The following is a 13,707-nucleotide window of genomic DNA, read 5'->3' as shown; positions in this document are numbered from 1 at the left end:
TTCAGCTAAATTTGAGTTTTGCATGGCATTCTGGGTAGGGAAACGTTGGGGGATCCACGCAAGCCATACCTCATTGGACTCCCCCAGGTGTCTAGTTTTCAGAAACATTTGGGTTTGGTACTTTCCCAAGACAGTCGCCGAGCCCGGGGCCAAAATCTCAGGAGCCCCCCACATAACCAGGTAGTTTTGCTATAGGTAAGTTTGAAGTCTCCACTGTACGATTTGGGCCATTTCCTGTTGCAGCCACTATGCCTACCCACACAAGTGAGGTACCATTTTTATCGAGAGACCTGGGGAAACGCTGGGTGGGAGGACATTTGTGGATCCATGTAGATTCTACAACTTTCCCACACTGATTTTTTTCAGCTAACTTTGATGTTTCCAGGGGATTGTTGTTAGGAAAACGCTTGGGGACCCATGCAAGCCATACCTGGGTATGTAGTTTTCAGAAATGTGTGGGGTTTGTAGGTTATCCTAGATGGCCGCCAAGCCCAGGGCCAAAAACTCATGGGACCCCCCTTGAAAAACCAGGTTGTTTCGTGATAGGGAGTTTTGGTGTCGCCTCAATAGGTTTTGGGCCCTTGCCTGTTGCGGGTACTTGACCCACCCACGCAAGTGAAGTACCATTTTTATCGGGAGACCTGTGGGAACGCTGGGTGGGAGGACATTTGTGGAACCACATAGATTCCAGATCTTTCCCACACAGAAATTTGAGAAGAAAGTGATTTTTTCAGCTAAAATTGAGGTTTGCAAGGGATTCTGGGTAGGAAAACGTTGGGGGACCCAAGCAAGCCATACATCGCTGGACTCTCCCGCGTATCTAGTTTTCAGAAATGTGTGGGTTTGGTAGGTTTCCCTAGATGGCCCCCAAGCCCGGAGCCAAAAACTCATGAGACCCCCTTGCAAAACCAGGTTGTTTTGTGATATGTAATTTTGATGTCGCCTCAATAGGTTTTGGTCCCTTGCCTGTTGTGGGCACTAGGTCTACCCACACAATTGAGGTACCATTTTTCTCGGAAGGCTTTGGGGAATGTGGGGTGGGTGGAAATGTGTGGATCCAAACAGATTCCAGAACTTCCCACCACAGAAATGTGAGAAAAATGTGTTTTTTTGGACAAATCTTTAGGTTTGCAAGGGATTAGAGTAGAAAGAAGTGGTATACAGTGCATTAATTTATTATGTGTCTCTAAAACTATCAGGTCTGTTGTAGCATGGGGCAATGGGTCTGGCTACTTCAGCTGTTGGCTAACTTCACTGTGAGTGATTGCACAGTGAGGTTTCACAAGAAACACATCTGGCACAATGTTGCAGGGGCTGCAATGTGAATGTGTCTTTCGAGAGTGTTGTCTTCAGGAAATTATTTTATTACATGTTATGGCCCAGCAGCTCCTACAACTATAAGGTTTTCATAAGTCATGACAATAAAAGAATTGACAAATAGGTCTGGCGATTGATAACACCCTTTAGGTTTTCCTAATGCCTGAGTCCAGTTGTTGGTCCTGCCGGAGTCAGATGTTTTTTTATTTAATCCCACCTAAAATTGACTTTGCACCAAGCTGTTCCATAATAAATGAACATCGGCTGGAGTAGGTACTCCCATTGTACGTTGACGTGTGCTGTGGTATTGGTTATAAGGCAAGGTGAAGTAATACTATGTGTTATTATGACTTTGTCAGTGTGGAGTGCCGCTCGCTAGCCGCTACGTGGGAGACTCAACTCACCGCCTGCTTTCCCCTAATCTTGGAAGCCTGAGAATTACTTTGGTTTGCTTCGCCTGGCTGCCGAGGACGGGTGCGGGACTGCGAGGTCCAGCATTCTCAGTAGCTTGATACTCGCCACAGCTGGAGCCTCTTCCCGCCCCGCCTCCCTGCAGTACTTCACGGCTCGCGGCCCCCGCTCTGCGGGAGCCGCTCGCTAGCCGCTACGTGGGAGACTCAACTCACCGCCTGTTTTCCCCTAATCTTGGAAGCCTGAGGATTACTTTGGTTTGCTTCGCCTGGCTGCCGAGGACGGGTGCGGGACTGCGAGGTCCAGCATTCTCACGGGCTTGATACTTGCCGCAGCTGGAGGGTCTTCCCGCCCCCGCCTCCTCCTATTTAGTTCCGTCTACATCCGTGCAACGTGGAACGTGCTTAGGTGCGCGCTGGGCCAAGGGCGGGCCCGTTTAAGCCCGTTAATGACCAATTAAGACTTGACCGGGCCACCCCTCTTGGCTTGTGGCTAGCCTATCCGGAGGATTATTACGCACTTTACCAGACCTAGTTTGGAATTCTGTCAAGAATAAGGACAATGACTTCAAGGGAAATGAGAAGCAAATCCACGGCATCAACCTCCATGGTTGCAAGTACTTTGGACAGTTTCCTCATTAGAGCTAAATCAGTGGTGAATAATGAACTAACTGTTTTAGAAAGACGGCTCTCGCAGGGGATTGAAAGCGTCAGACGATCCTCTTTGGGTCTAATTGCGCACGCTAAAACCCCTGAAAAGGCCGATGCTTCTCATATAGCTCTTTTGGACAGTATTGATCAAACAATTGAATCTGCCTTGCAAGAGCTAAGGTCTACCTCACCACCACATAGAGATTCGCTCCAGACCATACCTGAGGTTGTACCAGCTTCAGAAGAACATAGGGGGGAGGGAAGGAGGTTAAACCAGACTAGGTCGGCCTCCAAACAGTATTAGAAAAACATGAACCCCCTCTGAAGGGGTCAGAGACCTAGTTGGTATGTATGGTTACTGCCAATTATGTCAGTGTGTACCAAAAATTAAGAAAGAAAAATTTCTTTCTATAGTCCCCTCACTCACCGGGGTTTCCCCACGGTGACATGCTTCATCATTGGGGCTTCCCAATTTCTCTACGAAAAAGGGGCGTGCTGCGACAAAACGGACTACGCAGGAGCACTTTTTACGTGAAAGGCTATGTGTGGTGCAAGGTGTAATGATGGTGGAGTGGGTGTGTGTTTAAAAATACCGTGCTAGTGGGCCTCAACAATTTATTTTGCTCCTAGTCTGGTATATTAAAAAAGGGGGTGACACTGCTATCTGGCCTTAAACTAGGGCTAGATCAGTGTTCTATGGTCAACATGTTTCAAGCTCCCCAAGCTTTTCATCAGGACCATACAGGGTCCAGCCCTGTATTTTCCACTCCAATATCCCAATATTAGGTATTTTTTGAAAAAAATATAGTGATCATACTAAACGCTGTAAATATTTAAACATGCGTTTTTCATACATACGATTTGTATCCTACTCGTATTTCTGAAAAAGAGAATGACACTGATTAGTGGCAAACATCCCCCCTCAAAGGAGTAGGGGTTCACACATACAGCTCACTTCGTCTAGGGCAATGGTGTGCCTTGAGCACCATAATGGTGTGTGCAGGCTTTCCAAACTAGTGAAGATTAAAAAGGTTCTGTGAAAAGGTGGTAACGTGATTTGCACACAAAACACAGAACTTAATGTGACTATTGACAAGACACACAACATATATACACAAAATGTTCTCATGGCAAAAGGTATATTTACATATGAAAGTGCTCAGTTACACTTCATGGTCTCTGGCGAGGGCAGGATCGCCTCGTGGAAACGTTGCTGTAAAATTTTGGTGATAGTTACTTTCCGTTTTCACCCAAAGTTTTGCGTTAGCATTTTAAGGGAATCAAATCCTCTACGAGGTTAGGAACAACTGTGTTGCTTCGCGTTATTGTACTTACTTCCTATCGGCAAACCCGCTCGGTACTACCTGATCAATCCTCTCCCGACCGCATACTGATGCTGGAGAGGAACGCCGGTGTATTTGGAGTCACCGCGCTTCCGGGTCTAGTGCGTCTAGAACGTACACAACGCGGCGGCCATCTTAGGTGTATGTAGATGGAACCGTCACGAGTGTGTTGTAAAATTGTGAATATAATTACAAATCAGCTGATTTTTAGAAAACGGAGGTATTTACAGTGATGCCTCAATGTTGGGCGTTCTTTTAATACAATTTAGGCAAAAAAATGACAAAAAATATTTAGTCAGTTTTCATTCTGAGTAGTGGGTCTGGAAAAACGGTGATACCATCTAATTATGTTTGGTAAAGTTCTGAGTTTTGTAACACTAGAGAGATACTTCCCAATGTCATTAGATGGTTTGTTTTTTTCTCTGTTTGGGTTGCAGTTCAAAGGGCAGAGAAATTCCTCAAGGCTTGTGGATCAATAGGGTGTATTGTTATGTTCTTATTGGTTAGGTTAGGTTCTGAAAGCACCCCATGGGATTTCGTCGTTGAGCCCAAGGGTGTCAGTGTGCAGACGATACACCCATCTTTGTTCACGTTCATGGAGGATTCTCTCCAGGTTATCCTTGTTTTTCACGGTCTCTAACACCACCCAGGTCAAGTCATTTGGTGTATGGTTCTGTTTGATAAAGTGGGTAGTCATCCTGGTGGTAGCTCGTTTGCACCTGATATTACTTCTGTGTTCTACTATGCGGGTACTGACCTTCCTCGTGGTCATCCCTACATAGTGGAGGTTACAGGTGCATGTTATAAGGTAAACCACTCCACTGGTATTGCAATTAGAGAAAACTCTGAGTTCCCATTTTGTAGCATTGTTGAAGGTTACAGTTTTAGTAGCAGATGTTAAATGACAAACACTACAGTTGTTACAGGGAAAATGTCCACGTGGTAGTGGTTGTGTTCTTATTGTTTGATTTGTAGTTATGGGTCGGGTGTGAACCAGGAAGTCCTTCAGGTTCTTCCCCCGTCGGTGGCTGAACATGGGGGTAGGTATAGTTAATCCTCCACTGTTGATCATGGGCCAATGTTGTACCAGCTTCAACATCCGAGGCAGTTTTGATTTCAGAAGAGGGGAGCGAGCTAAATTTATCCCATTCACGAGGACTGAGGGAAGGGGCTGTCCCGAAAAGGAAAAGAGGGAGGCAGATTAAGGGAGGAAAAAGGGCCAAATTAGATCTAGCCCCTAACAGACCTTGAGAACATGACCCATATAGTGGACTGTGCTCCCCCTCCAACTGTTAACCTAAATGGCACTTCCACCCAGCCCCCGCAAACATGGGTGGCAGGGCATCCTGCTCCCTTTAATTTTGGGGAGAGGTCCTTTGGTGGGGAGGAACAGCTTAACCATGCTTTCACTGACGCTCTGAAGAACTTGTTAGATCCCCTGATGGCCAGGCTTGACCTTATTGATATTAGGTTACAAGCAATAGAAACGGTCACCGGGGGTATCGAGGATCACTTGAGAAGTTTGGGTAGCACACAAAGAGTGTCTCCGACGAACGGGGGGTTGCCCTTCTAGCTAACCCACCAAGTCTGCTAAATGCCTAACCCCCCTACTTTAGTAACCGCACTTCCACCCAATCCACCAATCCCCATCTTAGTACCATCCCCTGTGCAACCAGTCCCTTTGCCCTTAGCACAGAGCTCTAAGTCTGTAGTTACAAAGAATTTAACTAGGCCAGTAAGGATCCCCACTGAGACTGGTGATCGTCCTGCCTATGATTCAAGTAGTATACGTCGGAAAAATGTAGTTAACTCACCCCCAGAGGTGGCATCCCACGTAGTAATCCTAAGTGGTGTGCCTGAGCTTACCAACTCTGCACTAGAAACTTTTGATTCTCTAAAAAATAAAGGGATCGGTTGGTTGAACATCTATAGGCCCCTTCCCCCCAACATGAGAAGTGAACTGCTGATGGTTCGGATGGTTGCATGGGTGGGATACACCACGAAGAAAATCAAGGGTGATTGCATCCTGGTAAACTTCAGGAATCCACAGATCGTTTCTCACATTTGCAATTGGCTGGGTAGTTCGGGTAACACCGCTATTCAACCGTTGCCATTGTCCTTTTTTTATCCACCTCCAAACACCGATTGCATCCAGGGATTGATGAGGGATGGACAAGGGTGGGAACAAGTTTTCAAGGCAGAAGGCACAGGCCTATCTGATATGATACATCTATCCCTGGTGACTATTCATACATCAACAGGTATAGCTGCCTTGACCAGGTAGACTGACTACAGCGGGATGCAGGTATTAGGGGAAGAGATGGGGGGGTGGCCCACACAAACCTCTGCAATAACAAGGAAATAGGCCTGGGTATTTCTGCACAGCTGGGGATAGTGGCGGACATCCCTGATAGTCGGCCTTTCTCCCTAGAATATTTACTACCTGGCCCGGCGAGTACTAATAATGAAGAACCCTCAATGCAACCTCCCGGCTGTCCCTCCAGCTTATCTGTAATAAATATCCTTTCCTGGAATGTAGCGGGCCTTTGTAACAAACTGGCCTGCCCTGACTGGGGATCATTTATAGACCTGAATGACATTTGTCTCTTCCAGGAACCATGGGCGTGTGAGGAGCAATTCTGTCTAAGATTTGCCTCATTTTCAGTCCCCGCAAGGTGGGGGGGAAAAGGTAGACCGTCAGGGGGTCTAACAATTTGGATAGCAACCCATTTGGGTTGCAGTGCTAGGATTATGGACACAGCATCAGAGGATGTGCAATGTGGGATTCTAGAGTGGCAGAATGGCTCCAGACTCGCACTGGTCATTATCTATTCTAGACCTGTGAGTCCCACCTCAGAATCGGGAGCCATTGAAGAGCTATCTTCCTTCCTAACTAAGATCCCTGAGGGAGCCACGCTTGTGGTGGGAGGAGACCTCAATTCCCACTTTGAACCACTTGAGGGTTTGCTGGACGGCGTAAACCAGGAGGAGGAGGAGGTTTGGAAAATTCCACAAGTGACAGGCCCTTCGGCAAGGTCATAGGCTCCTCTGGCCGTTCAAATTACGTCCCTGACGCTGACCCATTCTATCAGGGCATGTAATGGCCGTACAAAGTCGGACAACCTGCCTATGTCCACTTTTAACAAACCAGGGAGGGAGGCACGACTTGATTATATTTTTGTTGAGTGTAGTGCTTGGCATAGGGTACTAGATTTTAGGGTTGTATCCAGGGGAGAGAGCAACCACAACCCCTTGATCCTGGACTTTTCCTCACCTGGTATTCATAAGGACAGCCCATCTTCATAGTCCAGTACACCTAATAGGGCCATCTTGTCAAGCAACAGACGCAGGGTAAGATGGGATAAGCTGGTCACTAACCCAGATGGAGTAGGCGAATTGTATGCCCGGGTTATTCCAGTACTAGTAGCCGTAGTTGCTCTTATCGAACAGCATCCCACGCATGAATTTTATGAAAGGCTGGGAGAACTTAATAAGGTATTAGTTAATAGCCTGTCAGATATCCTATATCCCCCAGGTCCTAGTGGGAGAAGGGCTGGAAGGAAGCCAAGTTGGTATAACAGGGCCTGCAGATTGGCGAAAAGAGAACTCCTTGGCGCATTGAAACAGAATACCAACAGGGAACTTATAAAGCGCAGGAGGCTAGTATATCGGCAGCTAATCCATCATGCTAAGATCGAGTGGGGTAATGAAAATTGGGCGAAGTTAACATCAGCCTTAGCGGTCAAAGATGCACGGACGTTTTGGTAGATTGTGAGCACTGGTTCGGTTGAACCAGAGTTGGCAGTGGTGCCGAATATTGCAGCGGAGGGATGGGAAGAACACTTTAGCACCCTGTACAAGGGGGACAATTCCCCTATGGAGTTCCCCCCAGATGACACATTGAAAAGCCCTGTCCTTGGCTCACCCGAGATTAAGTTCACTCTAGGTGAGTTTCGGGCTGCTATATCTAAGCTCCCTGTGGGCAAAGCCCCAGGGCTGAACTTTTTAAACATGAACCCGGGATTTGGGCTCCCTATCTATTAACGTTTTTTAATGCAATCCTTGGAAGTATGGCGGTCCCAATTACTTGGCTGGGAGCAGAGTTAGTCCCTATATTCAAGAAGGGGTCGCCTCTGCTCCCAGCCAACTACAGGCCAATCAGCCTAATAGATGTATATCAGAAACTTTTCGCAAGGCTGATTCTAGACCGCCTCTTGGACTGGATGGAGGACTCTGAAATCCTAAGTCCGTACCAGGCGGGCTTTAGAAAGAACGTATCCACCACAGACCAGATTTTCAGATTAACTATGCTTTTCTGGAAAACGGTTAAGGTAGAGGGTGGTTCATTATATACTGTTTTCGTAGACCTCCGTGCGGCCTTCGACCTAGTCCCACGCAGGAAACCGTGGAGCGTTCTCGGGGATTTGGGTATCCCTGTCCCCCTTCTGAACATCATAATCCAACTCCACACTCAGAATTTCGCAAGGGTCAGGTGTGGGAGAGAAGCTAACTTGTCATCCAGCTTCCCCGTTGGCAGGGGGGTAAGGCAGGGTTGCGTCTTGGCACCCACCCTGTTTTGCCTATACTTCAACGGGGTAATCCCCCATCTGAATGCGGTCCCCAACAGAGATGCCCCAAGGCTCACTAGGTCGGGGATCTCTGCGATTATGTTCGCAGATGACACCCTGTTACTCTCTAAGACTCCAATGGGTATACAGCGAGTCTTAGACGGCTTTGACATCTTCTGTCACGATCGGGGGCTGGAAATAAATACATCTAAAACAAAATTCATGATTTTCAATCCTCCGAAAACATCATGCCCAAACCCTGCGATAGGAGGTGCCCGGCTTGAAAGAGTGCAGACGTTTGAGTATCTGGGTCTTACTCTTAATGAAACTATGACCTGGGCTCAACACCGGATTAAATCTCAATTAAAGCTCCCTCAAAAGGCAGGGGCATTCTTAAACTACTAAATAAATCCATGCTAAAACCTATTTGCCCACCACTTGAAATTTACAAAATGCAGGCACGTTGGGCGGTAATTTATGGTGGCGAATTGTGGGGCCACAATTGTGTTCCTGCAATCACCGTCACGGAAAATAAGTTCCTTAGGCAGTTGGTATCTTTGCCTCCAAGTACACCCCTGCTCCCCCTTAGGCTCGACCTGGGACTGAGACCATTAAAAGAGGAACTGGGCCTTAAGCCCCTAACTTTCTGGAGGCGACTCTGGGTAACCCCAGAACTCTCCAGTTATAGGCAAGAACTCTCAGAGCTGTTAAATCTCCCGAATGCATGGAAACTTCCCTGGCTAAAATATATAAGACAGGAATTTGAGAGGCTAGGTTGCCCCCTATTGTGGATTAACCCGGAACAAGCTTGTAGAAGCATATCGCGTAAACAGCTGGTTAATTTGTACTATGATTATAATCTGTCTGCACACTTATCGAATGCCCGAACGGGGACTTTGTCGAGCACATTCTTAGCAATGAAAGACTAATACAAATTTGAGACTGCTCTTGATGATATCAGTCCTACTGGTCTTAGGAAGTTGTATCTCCAATGGAGACACGACTCTCTGCCAATTAGAGCCCTTACTAGCTGATGGTGTCCACCTACTTCTCAAAATTGTCCAGCCTGTACCGCGGAGATAGAAAATGTTTGCACGTTCTGTTTTTTTGCCCGTTCTATCAGACACCCAGGAAGAAGTGGATTGTTCCAATTTGCAAAAACTTGGGGATTAGGCAGTGTTTTCACTCCTAGCGAATATTAAAAACTGATTTATCTCCAGTAATTGTTTTTGCTGTAACTAAATTCTTAGCTGCTATGTGGAACATTAGAAGGAAATACGTGTTAAAATGAGATTCACTATACTTTTGTATAACTCCAAGGTGCTTGAAGGTTATTAGTGAGGGGAGGGACTTTGAGTCGACCTTCTTTTTAACTGTTTATAACGCTTTTCTATTTTAACCTGATGAAATAGTTTTATCGACACAATGTATTCTTGGTTATTTAATATGCTAAAATGTAATGATGTGTGCTGAAATTTTATTGTTGATGCATTGTGATCTCTTTTATGACATTCTTGTCGAAATAAAGATGACAAAGTAAATAATGTAGGGAACACTTATTGTTGTGCCTGAGTCCAGTTGTTGGTCCTGCCTGAGTCAGATGTTTTTTTATTTAATCCCACCTAAAATTGACTTCGCACCAAGCTGTTCCATAATAATGAACATCGGCTGGAGTAGGCACTCCCATTGTACGTTGAAGTGTGCTGTGGTATTGGTTATAAGGCAAGGTGAAGTAATACTATGTCTTATTATGACTTTGGCAGTGTGGAAGTAGGGTCACCATGCTGCCATCCCACTCCCACACTGCTAGAGTAAAAAAAAATGCCCACCAGACTACAACTTTTTAAGTCACTGGCAAGCAGTTCCTAGCCATTCACACAGTGCTGCCTTTGAAATAAGCACTGCAATGGGAACGTCAAAGTATTTTTCCTGCTTTGACCGAAATGCATTTTGTCCCATGCAGTAACATGTGGGTGCATGCAGACAGAAGGACACACCATGAGCCCCCATGCATGCACCCCATGGAACAGAGGCGCAAGGTGACCTGGCATGAAAAGTGCTGTTGTGAGGAAAATCCTAATATGCTTGGTTGTGCTACAGAAGCACCGCCAGCGTAGAGATCATGGATCAGCAGTTCTGTGGCAGTCCAACTGGCATAGTCCTAATGCGGTGGGCTGTCCACTATGCTAGTGGTCACCAGACCACCACCATGGGTTTGGCCACTAAATTCATAATAAGGCCCTTAGTCTTTTTTCAGTGTCTTTTTTAGAAAACAACAGCTGCATCAAATGTGTTAAGTGTTTTTTTGTTTATTTATTGTTGTACGCATTTCACAGGCACACATGCCAAGCGACTGATTTAAAACCATAATTGTGCCTTCTACTAAGAACAGTCTTTTAAAAGAAAGATTTTAAAGAGTCATCAGAATTGGTAGATGACTGTTGTCCAGGAGCTATCTTGAGTTAAGGAGGACAGATCTGATGCATGATCAGACACAAGACTGCTGAGATAGCACCTGGGAGAGATGAAATCGGAGCAGAATCTGGAAGTGATATTTCAGTCTGCAGAGTTCCATCCAAAGGCTTGTCTTCCAGCAATTCGGAAGAACATAATCATGGCAGTTGTGATGTCCCTTTGCAAGAATAGTCTTTGCAACGGAGTGACCGCAGCAGAATAAACCAAACTAGAGAGCAGACATGTGTGATGGCAAGCACAAACCTACTGCTCTTCTGAGATCCTCAGTCTAGTGCTGCACCAAATTCACCCATTAACTGGAGATGGTGGTTGTTGTACAGCATATTTTTTGCTGATTGACAAACTGCAACTCTTTTTGGATATTAACATCCTTGAGGAAAATGTGCAGCAAACACATTTGCATGTGGAACTTTTAGTGATGTTCATGTGGCGATATGGGCTTTGCCTTATTTACAAGTCAGCGTTAAGCCACTTATCATTACTTAATGCTGCCTTGAAAATAAGGCCCCCTTTCATGCTATACTTAGAATGAACGCGGTGGGCAAGGGGTGTTGTGAAGGGGTGGGTGGAATTTGCGTAATCGCGTTACGCAAATCTCAGCGAAATGGTAAAAAAATTACTTGTTCGCAATGCTTTTTTACTTTTCGCAATTGCTGTTTGCGTGCTCGGGGGCAAATAGCTCACGAACACGCATTTGAGAACACGAACAAGCAAAGTTGCGGAACACAGAATTTTTGGCCAATTTCGCGTTCTCCACAGAACACGAAATTACCCAAATTCCGCAAATTCCACCATCGGAACAGAATTTATCGCCCAGGCCTAGTGTTGTGGTAGGCGTTCCACCGCAACACCGATGGATTTTGACGCTGTACCATATTTACATGGGCAGTGTAAATATGGGGCAGTGCCAAAATTAAGACCAGGAAATACCTGTTCTTAAACTGGTGCAATGAGGAGAAATGTTTAATTTCTCCATGTTTTTGCTGTTTCTATGTGTCCTGCGTTGTACAGCACACATAGAAACAGCAAAAGGCCATTGATTATTTTTGTGCAGGAAGGTGAACATTCCTGCACATATACTATCAATTTAAAAAAAATGAAGTTTTGCAACTTCTTCGTGTGCTGCATTAAGCAACATGCATAGAAATTGCAAGATGCCATTTCAGATTGTTTATGTGCAGTAAGGGAAACATTCCTGCACATAAACAATCTTCCCCTACAATGCAGGCACCCTTGCACTATGGTGTAAGGGTGTCTGCGTTGTTGCTAGGCAGCTAAAATTAGTGCCAGCACAGGGGGAAAAACAGGGCGGCACCATATCCTTGTAAATATGGTTCAGCCCAGCGTTTTGGAAGTGGCAGTGTGGCTAACACCGCTCTCTGCCAATTCCTATAAAATATGCGGCCCAAGCTTGCAGTCCTATTATTCTACTCTCATGGTTTGTGTAATACCCTTCTTTGCACTGCACATTGTCAGAATCCGTTTTTTGATATTGCAGAGTATGCTGAATTTCAATGATAATTCTGCTGCATTGCCCTGGCACTATCCAGAACATGGCAGGTTGTTCGACATTTTTGGATCATTTGACGGCAGCAATTTCCAGAGATTAATACTCCTGCAAAGAATATAGCCATTAAGGAGTCCTTGATACTTTACAAAGAGCCGTTCAGGCAGTATATTTCAAGTACAGAACATACTGACATGGATACAAATTGATTATACGCTGCTCAGTCTAAAGCGTTTTATTGTGGCTTACAATGGTATACCCACATACGGAATGCATTGGTGACAGAAGGGGAACTAAAATAGACCACAAATGAATCAAAGAAAGGCTACATAATTTGAATTACACTATTAACTTGCCTTCATGATGTTAGTTACACAACAACGTTGCCGTGCAGCAACACTGCCTACCAGACTCTTCAAATGCCCTGCATGACGATATTTGGTGTTACATATGCTGTTTTTCAGGAAGGCCTGATGTGAACCGTCACACATTGGAACACAAATGTAACCTGTTAGGCCTGTCATCCTTAGTGTGGTCTTCCCACAAACTGCTTGCCTCCACCTTTCCTACTTTCTAAATTGTGTTTATGTTGGCCTTAGGACTCTGTGCACGTTACCATTGCTAACTAGAGCAAAAGTGCTTGTGCTCACTCACTGAAAAATTCTAAAAATGGCCTTCACCCACTTAGCACATTAAGGGGGCGATTATGATTGCGGATAATCCGCATCCTCCGGGCCGGCGGATTCCACCTCCGGCCCGGAGGATGCAGATTATCCGCCGCGGACTGGAAAAAGACCCCCCGCCAGATTAGGATGGCTGGGGGATCTATTTTCCGTCCGCCGCTTTTCCGCCGCGGTCGCCTTCCGACCGCGGCGGAAAAGAACTAACATGGCTGCAGCTTCGTGCATGCAAAGGTAAATATGCATTTTTTAACATTGCTGCGTGTGCTGCTTCAAGTAGCACCCGCCGCAATGTTAAGAATACAGGATGTGACCGCGAGGGTGGCGGTCACATCCTAATTTGCACAGAGGGACCGTTGCTGCCCATGCGGACGGTCCCTCCTCCTCTGGGGTGGCGGACGGACGCAAGTCCGTCCGCCATCCTAATAGGCCCCTAAGTATGGTAAAACATGCACCCAGGGCCTGTAAATTGAATGCTACTAGCAGGTCTGCAGCACTTATTGTGCCACTCACGTAAACTGCCTTCCAAACCTGTCTCAGGACTGCCATTAAAACCTGTGTGTGCACTATTGAACTGCCATTTAAACCTCACAAAATATACCTTTTGCAAGGCCCAAACCTTCTTTGGCTACGTATTGTATTGGATGTATTGGCTACATACCATATTGGATGTATAAAAGATTCAAAATGAAATATAGGAGCACACCTACATCAACTGTTTGAGGAGAACTGTGATTGGAACATTGGGGCTCAGGA

The sequence above is a fragment of the Lissotriton helveticus genome, chromosome 10, assembly GCF_964261635.1.
Source record: "Lissotriton helveticus chromosome 10, aLisHel1.1, whole genome shotgun sequence".
In the NCBI taxonomy this organism is placed as follows: domain Eukaryota; kingdom Metazoa; phylum Chordata; class Amphibia; order Caudata; family Salamandridae; genus Lissotriton; species Lissotriton helveticus.
Note: the sequence above shows the minus strand (reverse complement) of the source record.